Consider the following 13,648-nt stretch of genomic DNA (forward strand, 5'->3'; position numbering starts at 1 on the left):
GCCTCCTCTCCTGGGTGATGAGGGCCCTCTGGCGTCAGGCCCTAACTGCTGGGCTCCCCACATTTTGTGATGTGCGCCCAGTGGTGCGAGGACACTCCAGCCAGGTTCACATCCCCATTGGGATGTGGGCCTTCTGCTCTGAGGTCCCAAAGCCTGGGTTGCTCACAGTTTCATGATGTGGGCTCTCTGGTATTAGTTCACTCCTGCCTGCATCCCATAGCTTCTGTGCTCTGGGCCGCCTGCTGGGAGGTTCCAACTGCTGGATTCCTCACCTTTCTTATTCTTTGGGCCCTCTGTTTTTAGGCTACTCCTGCCTGCCTCACTCCCATTCCCTTTGTGATATGTGTCCTCTGATTTGAGGCCACATGTGCTGGGTTCCGCACCTTTCGATGATGTGACCCCACTGGAGGGAAGACAGTCCTGACTGGTTCCCATCCCCTTGCTGATGTGGGCCCTCAGGTGAGAGTCTGATCCTGGCTGGGTTCCTCACCCTTCTGTGAGGTGGGCCCTCTGCTGTGAGGTCAGTCATGCCTGTCTGGCACACGTCACCTTGGCGACGTGGGCCCTCTGGTGGCAGTTGGAGTGTGCTGGGATCCTCCTCCCCTCGGTGATGAGGGCCCTCTTGCCTTAGGCCATAACTGCTGGGCTCCCCACATTTTCTGATGTGCGCCAAGTGAGTGAGGACACTCTTGCCAGGTTCCCATCCCCATGGCGATATGGGCCTTCTGCTCTGAGGTCAAAACGGCTGGCTTGCTCACAGTACCAAGATGTGGGCCCTCTGCTGTGAGTTCACTCCGGCAAGGATCCCTTATCATCGGTGCTCTGAGCCGCCTGCTGGGAGGTTCCAACTGCTGGATTCCTCAACTTTTTTATTCTATGTGCCCTCTGTTGTGAGGCTCCTCCTGCCTGCCTCACTGCCAGCCCCTTGGTGATGACTGTCCTATGGCTTGAGGCCACATGTGCTGCGTTCCTCACCTTTCAATGATGTGACCCCACTCGTGTGAGGACACTCCTGCCTGGTTCCCATCCCCTTGGTGAGGTGGGCCCTCTGGCGAGAGTCTAATCCTGGCTGGGTTCCTCAACGTTCTGTGAGGTAGGCCCTCTGCTGTGAGGTCACTCCTGCCTGGCTGGCACACGTCACCTTGGAGACGTGAGCCCTCTGGTGGCAGTTGGAGCATGCAGGGCGCCTCCTCCTCTCGGTGATGACGGCCCTCTGGCGTCAGGCCCTAAATGGTGGGCTCCCCACATTTTCTGATGTGTGCCCAGTGGTGCGAGGACACTCCAGCCAGGTTCCCATTCCCATGGGGATGTGGTCCTTCTGCGCTGAGGTCTCAACTCCTGGGTTGCTCACAGTTTTGTGATGTGGGCCCTCTGCTGTGAGTTCACTGTGGCCTGGATCCCATAGCCTCGGTGTTCTGGGCCGCCTGCTGGAAGGTCTAAATGCTGGAATCCTCACGTTTTTTATATTATGTGCCCTGTGTTGTGAGGCTACTCCTGCCTGCCTCACTCCAAGGCCCTTGGTGATGTGGGTCCTCTGGTTTGAGGACACATGTGCTGGGTTCCTCACCTTAAGATGATGAGGCCCCACTGGTGTGAGGATAATCCTGACTGGGTCCCATCCCCTTTGTGATGTGGGCCCTCTGGTGAGAGTCTGATCCTGGCTGGGTTCCTCACCCATCTGTGAGGTGGGCCCTCTACTATCAGGTAACTCTTGCCTGGGTTTCTCACCTCGCCTTGTTGACATGAGCCCTCTGGTGGCAATTGGACCCTGCTGGGAGCCTCCTCAGCTCTGTGATGAGGGCCCTCTGACGTCAGGCCCTAACTGCTGGGCTCCCCAACTTTTCTTAGTGAGCCCAGTGTTGCTCAAGCACTCCTCTTAGGTTCCCATCCCCATGGGGATGTGGGCCTTCTGCTCTGAGGTTCCAACGGCTGGGTTGATCACAATTTCATGATGTGGGCTCTCTGGTGTTAGTTCACTGTGGCCTGGATCCCATAGCCTCTGTGGTCTTGGCTGCCTGCTGGGAGGTTCCAAATGCTCGATTCCTCAACTTTTGTATTCTATGGGTCCTGTGTTGTGATGCTCCTCCTGCCTGCCTCACTCGCAACCCCTTCGTGATGTGGGTCTTCTGGTTTGAGGCCACATGTGCTGGGTTAGGCAACTTTCAATGATGTGGCCCCACTGGTGTGAGGACACTCCTGTCTGGTTCCCATCCCCTTGGTGATGTGGGCCTTCTGGTGACAGTCTTATCCTGGCTGGGTTCCTCACTCTTCTGTGAGGTAGGCCCTCTGCTGTGAGGTCAATCCTGCCTGACTTGCACACATCACCTTGGCGACGTGGGCCCTCTGTTGGCACATGGAACCTGCTGGGAGCCTCCTGCCCTCGGTGATGACGGCCCTCTAGCATCAGGCTCTAACTGCTGGGCTCCCCACGTTTTCTGATGTGAGCCCAGTGATGCCAGGACACTCCTGTCAGGTTCCCATCCCCATGGGGATGTGGGCTTTCTGCTCTGAGGTCCCAATGCCTGGGTTGCTCACAGTTTCATGATGTGGGCTCTCTGGTGTTAGTTAACTCCTGCCTGCATCCCATAGCTTCTGTGCTCTCGGCCGCCTGCTGGGAGGTTCCAAATGCTGGATTCCTCACTTTTTTTATTCTTTGGGCCCTCTGTTTTTAGGCTACTCCTACCTGCCTCACTCCCATCCCCTTTGTGATGTATGTCCTCTGATATGAGGCCACATGTGCTGGGTTCCTCACCTTTCGATGATGTGGCCCCACTGGTGGGAGGACAGTCCTGACTGGTTCCCATCCCCTTGGTGTTGTGGGCCCTCTGGTGAGAGTCTCATCCTGCCTCGGTTCCTCACCCTTCTGTGAGATAGGCCCTCTGCTGTGAGGTCACTACTGCCTGGCTGGCGCATGCCACCTTGTAGACGTGGTCCCTCTGTTGGCAGTTGGAACCTGCTGGGAGTCTCCTCCCCTCAGTTATGAGGGCCCCCTGGCATCAGGCCCTAACTGCTGGGCTCCTAACATTTTCTGATATGTGCTAAGTGGTGCAAAGCCACTCCTGCCAGGTTCCCATCCCAGTGGGGATGTGGGCCTTCTGTTCTGAGGTCCCAACAGCTGGGCTGCTCACAGGTTCATGATGTGGGCCCTCTGCTGTGAGTTCACTGCGGCCTGGATCCCATAGCCTCGGTGCTCTGGGCCACTTGCTGGGAGGTTCCAACTGCTGGATTCCTCAACTTTTATATTCTATGGACCCTGTGTTGTGAGGCCAGTCCTGCCAGCCTCATTCCGAACCCCTTGGTGATGTGGTTCCTCTGGTTTGAGGACACATGTGCTGGGATCCTCACCTTTCGATGATGTTGTCCCACTGGTGTGGGGACACTCCTGCCTGGTTCCCATCCCCTGGGTGATGTGGGCCCTCTGGTGAGAGTCTGATCCTGGCTGTGTTCCTCACCCTTCTGTGAGGTGGGCCCTCTGCTGTGAGGTCATTCGTGCCTGGTTGGCACACATCGCCTTGGCGACGTCAGCCCTCTGGTGGCAGTTGGAGCCTGCTGGGAGCCTCCTTCCCTTGGTGATGAGGGTCCTCTGGCGTCAGGCCCTAACTGCTGGTCGCCCAAAATTTTCTGATACGTTCTCAGTGGTGCGAGGACACTCCTACCAGAATTCCATCCCCATGGGGATGTGGGCCTCCTGCTCTGAGGTCCCAATGGCTGGGTTGCTCAGTTTCATGACATGGGCCCTGTTCTGTGAGTTCACTGTGGCCTGGATCCCATAGCCTCGGTGCTCTGGGCCGCCTGCTGGGAGGTTCCAACTGCTGGATTCCTCACTTTTTTATTCTATGTGCCCAGTGTTGTGAGGCTACTCCTGCCTGCCTCACTCCGAGGTCCTTGGTGATGTGGGTCCTCTGGTTTGAGGACACATGTGCTGAGTACCTCAGCTTTCGATGATGTGGCCCCACTGATGTGAAGACACTCCTGCCTGGTTCCCATCCCCTTGGTGATGTGGGCCCTCTGGTGAGAGTCTGATGTTGGCTGGGTTTCTCACCCTTCTGTGAGGTGGGACCTCTGCTGTGAGGTAACTCCTGCCTGGCATGCTCACGTTGCCTTGGCAATGTGAGCCCTCAGGTGGCACTTGGAGCCTGCTGGGAATCTCCTCCCCTCAGTTATGAGAGCTCTGGATAAAACACATATGCCCTTTTTTGCCAAGTGCATTATTTTCCAAGTTCTGTCTCTTTTCCTATGCTTTAAGAGCTACTCCCGTGTACGTTCTGAAATCAGTTTCCAGCAATTCTGCCCCGCATTCAAGTCCTCTTCGCAGCCTTACTTCAGTATAATTTTGGATGATAGCTGTCATTTATAACTCCGCAGGTTTCTGAATTACAGTGTCCCTGAGCTCCTTTCTTCAACTCGCTTTCTTGTGAGCTGGCCGCAACACCGCAGGATCTCCTCAGGCCCTAATCTAGTTCCAGCATGGCACACGGAGCCTTTGGTTCATTTATCTTCCTGGTGGGAAATGAGAGTTAAATTTGCCCGTCCAGACACCTACAGATAGTCTCCCATTGCTTCTCCTTATTCCTGTTCATCTTCCGAAGAAATTGCAAACTGGGCCAAACAGGAGGTTAAAGGCACTGACTCTCCAAGTGGGGAGAGTGTTAGTAAAGCGTCTGGAATGTTGCACCCGAGTACCAGGGGACGAAAACTGAGACACATTTGAACACGTTTCCCGATCACACGGTGGATCATACTCTGGGTTCCACATGCATGTTTTAGCTGAAGGAAGAATCCCTTAAACCTGGAGAGTTGAGACCCATGGAATGGGTACCATGCAATATGACTTCAAAGAGTCTACATTTGCTAACCGAACCTCACCAATCCTATCACTGCTGCGTTTATGACACTGTACACACGCTTGATTCTCTTTTGGAGACATATAAATCCATAGGTTTTAAGATTCTTACTAGTCAGGTATATTCTTAGTCGTTTAATATGGGGTGTTGAGTCCACTTCGTTGAGCAAGGAGTAGCTCTTGTCTATTACATATTTGGCTTATGGAACAGTATCTGTGCTAATTTCAATCTCTGATTTTATGCCGCACCCCAACTCACCTTTCCCCTTAAGCAAGCATAAGTTGGTTTTCTACATTTGACACCCTGTTCTGTTTTGTAATTCAGTTCCTGTGTAGCCAAGTTTACATTCCGTGTAGTAGTGATATCTTATGATGTTTCTTTTTCTGTGTGACTTATTTCTCTTAGAATCATCATACCTGAATCCACTCATTATGCTGTCACGGGCCTGATGACATAGATTTCTTTGCTGAGTGATATTGCATTGTACGTAAGTACCACAATTTCTTTATCCATTTTTCGCTTTCTGCGATATTGAACCTGTACCGTAAACGAGGTTCTTGTAAACAGAGCCATCCCAAACTTTGGGGAGGCTGTGTCTTTTTGATTATTATTTCCCTAAGCTATACGACCATAAGTGGAAATGCCCTAGGCTCTGTTGCTTGGTTTTTTGGATGTTTCAGGAAACACCATACACTTCTCCAGAGTGGCTGTTGGCAATTTACATCCCGCCCATCAGCATAACAAGGCTCCCTGTTCTCCATGGCCTGTCCTGCCTTTCTGGATTTTACACTTTTTTCAGATGGCCCTTTTGACCGGGGGGCAGTGAGACTTCATTGTAGTGCAGATTTCCTTTGCAAGCTTGCTTGGTTGGCCAAAAAGGGCGTATGCGTTTTTTCCTGAATATATTCAGGAAAAAACGCATACGCCCTTTTTGGCCAAGTGCATCATTGTGGACGTTCTGCCTCTTTTCCTATGCTTTACATGTAATTCCAGTGTACCTCCTGAAATCGGTTTCCTGCAATTCTGCCCCGCTTTCAAGTACTATTGGCCGCCTTACTTCAATATATTTTTGAAAGATAGCTGTCATTTATAACTCTGCAGGTTTGTGAATTACAGTGCCCCTGAGCTCCTTTCTTCAACTCGCTTTCTTGTGAGCTGGCCGCAACACCGCAGGATTGCTTCAGGCCCTAGTTTGGTTCCGGCACGGCATGCTGAGCCTTTGGTTAATTCCTCTTCCTGGTGGGAAATGAGAGTTAAATTTGCCCGTCCAGACACCTCCACCTAGTCTCTCATTGGTTCTCCCTATTCCTGTTCATTTTCCACAGAAATTGCAAACTGGGCCAAACAGGAGGTTAAAGGCACTGATCTCCAAGTGGGGAGAGTGTTAGTAAAGCGTCTGGAATGTTGCACCCGAGTACCAGGGGACGAAAACTGAGACACATTTGAACACGTTTCCCGATCACACGGTGGATCATACTCTGGGTTCCACATGAATGTTTTAGCTGAAGGAAGAATCCCTTAAACATGGAGAGTTGAGACCCATGGAATGGGTACCATGCAATATGACTTCAAAGGGTCTGCATTTGCTCACCGAACCTCACCAATCCTATCACTGCTGCGTTTATGCCGCTGTACACACGCTTGATTCTCTTTCGGAGACATATAAATCCATAGGTTTTAAGATTCTTACTAGTCAGGTATATTGTTAGGCATTTAATATGGGGTGTTGAGTCCACTTCGTTGAGCAAGGAGTAGCTCTTGTCTATTACATATTTGGCTTATGGAACGGTATCTGTGCTAATTTCAATCTCTGGTTTTATGCAGCACCCCAACTCACCTTTCCCCTTAAGCAATCATAAGTTGGTTTTCTACATTTGACACCCTGTTCTGTTTTGTAATTCAGTTCATGTGTAGCCAAGTTTACATTCCGTGTAGTAGTGATATCTTATGATGTTTCTTTTTCTGTGTGACTTATTTCACTTAGAATCATCGTACCTGAATCCACTCATTATGCTGCTACGGGCCTGATGACATAGATTTCATTGCTGAGTGATATTGCATTGTACGTAAGTACCACAACTTCTTTATCCATTTTTCGCTTTCTGTGATATTGAACTTGTACCGTAAACGAGGTTCTTGTAAACAGAGCCGTCCCAAACTTTGGGGTGGCTGTGTCTTTTTGATTTCAATTTCCCTAAGCTATAGGACCATAAGTGGAAGTGCCCTAGGCTCTGTTGCTTTGTTTTTTGGATGTTTCAGGAAACACCATACACTTCTCCAGAGTGGCTGCTGGCAATTTACATCCCGCCCATCAGCATAACAAGGCTCCCAGTCCTCCATGGCCTGTCCTGCCTTTCTGGATTTTACACTTTTTTCAGATGGCCCTTTTGACCGGGGGGCAGTGAGACTTCATTGTAGTGCAGATTTCCTTTGCAAGCTTGCTTGGTTGGCCAAAAAGGGCGTATGCGTTTTTTCCTGAATATATTCAGGAAAAAACGCATACGCCCTTTTTGGCCAAGTGCATCATTGTCGATGTTCTGTCTCTTTTCCTATGCTTTAAATGCAAATCCAGTCTACCTCCTGAAATCGGTTTCCTGAAATTCTGCCCTGCTTTCAAGTCCTCTTCGCAGCCTTACTTCAATATATTTTTGGACGTTATCTGTCATTTATAACTCTCCAGGTTTGTGAATTACAGGGCCCCTGAGCTCCTTTCTTCAACTCGCTTTCTTGTGAGCTGGCCGCAAACCCGCAAGACTGCTTCAGGCCCTAATCTGCTTCTGGCAGGGCACGCTGAGCCTTTGGTTAATTTCTCTTCCTGGTGGGAAATGAGTGTTAAATATGCCCGTCCAGACACCTACCTCACTCTCAACCCCTTGGTGATGTGGGTCCTCTGGTTTGTGGCCACCTTTTCTGGGTTCCTCACCTTTCGATGATGTGGCCCCACTAGTGTGAGGACACTCCTGCCTGGTTCTCATCCACGTGGTTATGTGGACCCCCTGGTGAGAGTCTGTTCCTGGCTTTGTTCCTCACCCACCTGTGAGGGAGACCCTCTGCTGATAGGTCACTCCTGCATGGCTGGCACACATTGCCTTGGTGAAGTCAGCCGTGTGGTGGCAGTTGGAGCGTGCTGGGAATCTCCTCCCCCCGGTGATGAGGGCCCTCTTGCGTCAGGCCCTAACTGCTGGGCTCACCAACTTTTCTTAGGGAGCCCAGTGATGCTTTGGCACTCCTCTTAGGATCCCATCTCCATGGAGATGTGGGCCTTCTGCTCTGAGGTCCCAACGGCTGGGTTGTTCACATTTTCATGATGTGGGCTCTCTGGTGTTCACAGAGGCCTGGATCCCATAGCCTCTGTGCTCTTGGCCGCCTGCTGGGAGGTTCCAACTGCTGGGTTCCTCACTTTTTTAATTTTTTGGGCCCTCTGTTGTGAGGATCCTCCTGCCTGCCTCACTCCCAGCCCCTTCGTGATGTGTGTCGTCTGGTTTGAGGCCACATGTGCTGGGTTCCTCACCTTTCGATGATGTGGGACCAATGGTCTTAGGAGACTCCTGCCTGGTTCACATCCCCTTGGTGATGTGGGCCCTCTGTTGAGAGTCTGATCCTGGCTGGGTTCCTCACCCATCTGTGAGGTGGGCCGTCTGCTGTGAGGTCACTCCTGCCTGGCTTGCTCACCTCGCCTTGTGGACATGAGCCCTCTGGTGGCACTTGGAGCCTGCTGGGAGCCTCCTCTCCTCGGTGATGAGGGCCCTCTGGCGTCAGGCCCTAACTGCTGGGCTCCCCACATTTTGTGATGTGCGCCCAGTGGTGCGAGGACACTCCAGCCAGGTTCACATCCCCATTGGGGTGTGGGCCTTCTGCTCTGAGGTCCCAAAGCCTGGGTTGCTCACAGTTTCATGATGTGGGCTCTCTGCTGTTAGTTCACTCCTGCCTGCATCCCATAGCTTCTGTGCTCTGGGCCGCCTGCTGGGAGGTTCCAACTGCTGGATTCCTCACCTTTCTTATTCTTTGGGCCCTCTGTTTTTAGGCTACTCCTGCCTGCCTCACTCCCATTCCCTTTGTGATATGTGTCCTCTGATTTGAGGCCACATGTGCTGGGTTCCGCACCTTTCGATGATGTGACCCCACTGGAGGGAAGACAGTCCTGACTGGTTCCCATCCCCTTGCTGATGTGGGCCCTCAGGTGAGAGTCTGATCCTGGCTGGGTTCCTCACCCTTCTGTGAGGTGGGCCCTCTGCTGTGAGGTCAGTCATGCCTGTCTGGCACACGTCACCTTGGCGACGTGGGCCCTCTGGTGGCAGTTGGAGTGTGCTGGGATCCTCCTCCCCTCGGTGATGAGGGCCCTCTTGCCTTAGGCCATAACTGCTGGGCTCCCCACATTTTCTGATGTGCGCCAAGTGAGTGAGGACACTCTTGCCAGGTTCCCATCCCCATGGCGATATGGGCCTTCTGCTCTGAGGTCAAAACGGCTGGCTTGCTCACAGTACCAAGATGTGGGCCCTCTGCTGTGAGTTCACTCCGGCAAGGATCCCTTATCATCGGTGCTCTGAGCCGCCTGCTGGGAGGTTCCAACTGCTGGATTCCTCAACTTTTTTATTCTATGTGCCCTCTGTTGTGAGGCTCCTCCTGCCTGCCTCACTGCCAGCCCCTTGGTGATGACTGTCCTATGGCTTGAGGCCACATGTGCTGCGTTCCTCCTTTCGATGATGTGACCCCACTCGTGTGAGGACACTCCTGCCTGGTTCCCATCCCCTTGGTGAGGTGGGCCCTCTGGCGAGAGTCTAATCCTGGCTGGGTTCCTCAACGTTCTGTGAGGTAGGCCCTCTGCTGTGAGGTCACTCCTGCCTGGCTGGCACACGTCACCTTGGAGACGTGAGCCCTCTGGTGGCAGTTGGAGCGTGCAGGGCGCCTCCTCCTCTCGGTGATGACGGCCCTCTGGCGTCAGGCCCTAAATGGTGGGCTCCCCACATTTTCTGATGTGCGCCCAGTGGTGCGAGGACACTCCAGCCAGGTTCCCATTCCCATGGGGATGTGGTCCTTCTGCGCTGAGGTCTCAACTCCTGGGTTGCTCACAGTTTTGTGATGTGGGCCCTCTGCTGTGAGTTCACTGTGGCCTGGATCCCATAGCCTCGGTGTTCTGGGCCGCCTGCTGGAAGGTCTAAATGCTGGAATCCTCACGTTTTTTTATATTATGTGCCCTGTGTTGTGAGGCTACTCCTGCCTGCCTCACTCCAAGGCCCTTGGTGATGTGGGTCCTCTGGTTTGAGGACACATGTGCTGGGTTCCTCACCTTAAGATGATGAGGCCCCACTGGTGTGAGGATAATCCTGACTGGGTCCCATCCCCTTTGTGATGTGGGCCCTCTGGTGAGAGTCTGATCCTGGCTGGGTTCCTCACCCATCTGTGAGGTGGGCCCTCTACTATCAGGTAACTCTTGCCTGGGTTGCTCACCTCGCCTTGTTGACATGAGCCCTCTGGTGGCAATTGGACCCTGCTGGGAGCCTCCTCAGCTCTGTGATGAGGGCCCTCTGACGTCAGGCCCTAACTGCTGGGCTCCCCAACTTTTCTTAGTGAGCCCAGTGTTGCTCAAGCACTCCTCTTAGGTTCCCATCCCCATGGGGATGTGGGCCTTCTGCTCTGAGGTTCCAACGGCTGGGTTGATCACAGTTTCATGATGTGGGCTCTCTGGTGTTAGTTCACTGTGGCCTGGATCCCATAGCCTCTGTGGTCTTGGCTGCCTGCTGGGAGGTTCCAACTGCTCGATTCCTCAACTTTTGTATTCTATGGGTCCTGTGTTGTGATGCTCCTCCTGCCTGCCTCACTCGCAACCCCTTCGTGATGTGGGTCTTCTGGTTTGAGGCCACATGTGCTGGGTTAGGCAACTTTCAATGATGTGGCCCCACTGGTGTGAGGACACTCCTGTCTGGTTCCCATCCCCTTGGTGATGTGGGCCTTCTGGTGACAGTCTTATCCTGGCTGGGTTCCTCACTCTTCTGTGAGGTAGGCCCTCTGCTGTGAGGTCAATCCTGCCTGACTTGCACACATCACCTTGGCGACGTGGGCCCTCTGTTGGCACATGGAACCTGCTGGGAGCCTCCTGCCCTCGGTGATGACGGCCCTCTAGCATCAGGCTCTAACTGCTGGGCTCCCCACGTTTTCTGATGTGAGCCCAGTGATGCCAGGACACTCCTGTCAGGTTCCCATCCCCATGGGGATGTGGGCTTTCTGCTCTGAGGTCCCAATGCCTGGGTTGCTCACAGTTTCATGATGTGGGCTCTCTGGTGTTAGTTAACTCCTGCCTGCATCCCATAGCTTCTGTGCTCTCGGCCGCCTGCTGGGAGGTTCCAAATGCTGGATTCCTCACTTTTTTTATTCTTTGGGCCCTCTGTTTTTAGGCTACTCCTACCTGCCTCACTCCCATCCCCTTTGTGATGTATGTCCTCTGATATGAGGCCACATGTGCTGGGTTCCTCACCTTTCGATGATGTGGCCCCACTGGTGGGAGGACAGTCCTGACTGGTTCCCATCCCCTTGGTGTTGTGGGCCCTCTGGTGAGAGTCTCATCCTGCCTCGGTTCCTCACCCTTCTGTGAGATAGGCCCTCTGCTGTGAGGTCACTACTGCCTGGCTGGCGCATGCCACCTTGTAGACGTGGTCCCTCTGTTGGCAGTTGGAACCTGCTGGGAGTCTCCTCCCCTCAGTTATGAGGGCCCCCTGGCATCAGGCCCTAACTGCTGGGCTCCTAACATTTTCTGATATGTGCTAAGTGGTGCAAAGCCACTCCTGCCAGGTTCCCATCCCAGTGGGGATGTGGGCCTTCTGTTCTGAGGTCCCAACAGCTGGGCTGCTCACAGGTTCATGATGTGGGCCCTCTGCTGTGAGTTCACTGCGGCCTGGATCCCATAGCCTCGGTGCTCTGGGCCACTTGCTGGGAGGTTCCAACTGCTGGATTCCTCAACTTTTATATTCTATGGACCCTGTGTTGTGAGGCCAGTCCTGCCAGCCTCATTCCGAACCCCTTGGTGATGTGGTTCCTCTGGTTTGAGGACACATGTGCTGGGATCCTCACCTTTCGATGATGTTGTCCCACTGGTGTGGGGACACTCCTGCCTGGTTCCCATCCCCTTGGTGATGTGGGCCCTCTGGTGAGAGTCTGATCCTGGCTGTGTTCCTCACCCTTCTGTGAGGTGGGCCCTCTGCTGTGAGGTCATTCGTGCCTGGTTGGCACACATCGCCTTGGCGACGTCAGCCCTCTGGTGGCAGTTGGAGCCTGCTGGGAGCCTCCTTCCCTTGGTGATGAGGGTCCTCTGGCGTCAGGCCCTAACTGCTGGTCGCCCAAAATTTTCTGATACGTTCTCAGTGGTGCGAGGACACTCCTACCAGAATTCCATCCCCATGGGGATGTGGGCCTCCTGCTCTGAGGTTCCAATGGCTGGGTTGCTCAGTTTCATGACATGGGCCCTGTTCTGTGAGTTCACTGTGGCCTGGATCCCATAGCCTCGGTGCTCTGGGCCGCCTGCTGGGAGGTTCCAACTGCTGGATTCCTCACTTTTTTATTCTATGTGCCCAGTGTTGTGAGGCTACTCCTGCCTGCCTCACTCCGAGGTCCTTGGTGATGTGGGTCCTCTGGTTTGAGGACACATGTGCTGAGTACCTCAGCTTTCGATGATGTGGCCCCACTGATGTGAAGACACTCCTGCCTGGTTCCCATCCCCTTGGTGATGTGGGCCCTCTGGTGAGAGTCTGATGTTGGCTGGGTTTCTCACCCTTCTGTGAGGTGGGACCTCTGCTGTGAGGTAACTCCTGCCTGGCATGCTCACGTTGCCTTGGCAATGTGAGCCCTCAGGTGGCACTTGGAGCCTGCTGGGAATCTCCTCCCCTCAGTTATGAGAGCTCTGGATAAAACACATATGCCCTTTTTTGCCAAGTGCATTATTTTCCAAGTTCTGTCTCTTTTCCTATGCTTTAAGAGCTACTCCCGTGTACGTTCTGAAATCAGTTTCCAGCAATTCTGCCCCGCATTCAAGTCCTCTTCGCAGCCTTACTTCAGTATAATTTTGGATGATAGCTGTCATTTATAACTCCGCAGGTTTCTGAATTACAGTGTCCCTGAGCTCCTTTCTTCAACTCGCTTTCTTGTGAGCTGGCCGCAACACCGCAGGATCTCCTCAGGCCCTAATCTAGTTCCAGCATGGCACACGGAGCCTTTGGTTCATTTATCTTCCTGGTGGGAAATGAGAGTTAAATTTGCCCGTCCAGACACCTACAGATAGTCTCCCATTGCTTCTCCTTATTCCTGTTCATCTTCCGAAGAAATTGCAAACTGGGCCAAACAGGAGGTTAAAGGCACTGACTCTCCAAGTGGGGAGAGTGTTAGTAAAGCATCTGGAATGTTGCACCCGAGTACCAGGGGACGAAAACTGAGACACATTTGAACACGTTTCCCGATCACACGGTGGATCATACTCTGGGTTCCACATGCATGTTTTAGCTGAAGGAAGAATCCCTTAAACCTGGAGAGTTGAGACCCATGGAATGGGTACCATGCAATATGACTTCAAAGAGTCTGCATTTGCTAACCGAACCTCACCAATGCTATCACTGCTGCGTTTATGACACTGTACACACGCTTGATTCTCTTTCGGAGACATATAAATCCATAGGTTTTAAGATTCTTACTAGTCAGGTATATTCTTAGTCGTTTAATATGGGGTGTTGAGTCCACTTCGTTGAGCAAGGAGTAGCTCTTGTCTATTACATATTTGGCTTATGGAACAGTATCTGTGCTAATTTCAATCTCTGATTTTA

The sequence above is a fragment of the Leucopleurus acutus genome, assembly GCF_964270905.1.
Source record: "Leucopleurus acutus genome assembly, chromosome: 4".
Lineage (NCBI taxonomy): Eukaryota > Metazoa > Chordata > Mammalia > Artiodactyla > Delphinidae > Leucopleurus > Leucopleurus acutus.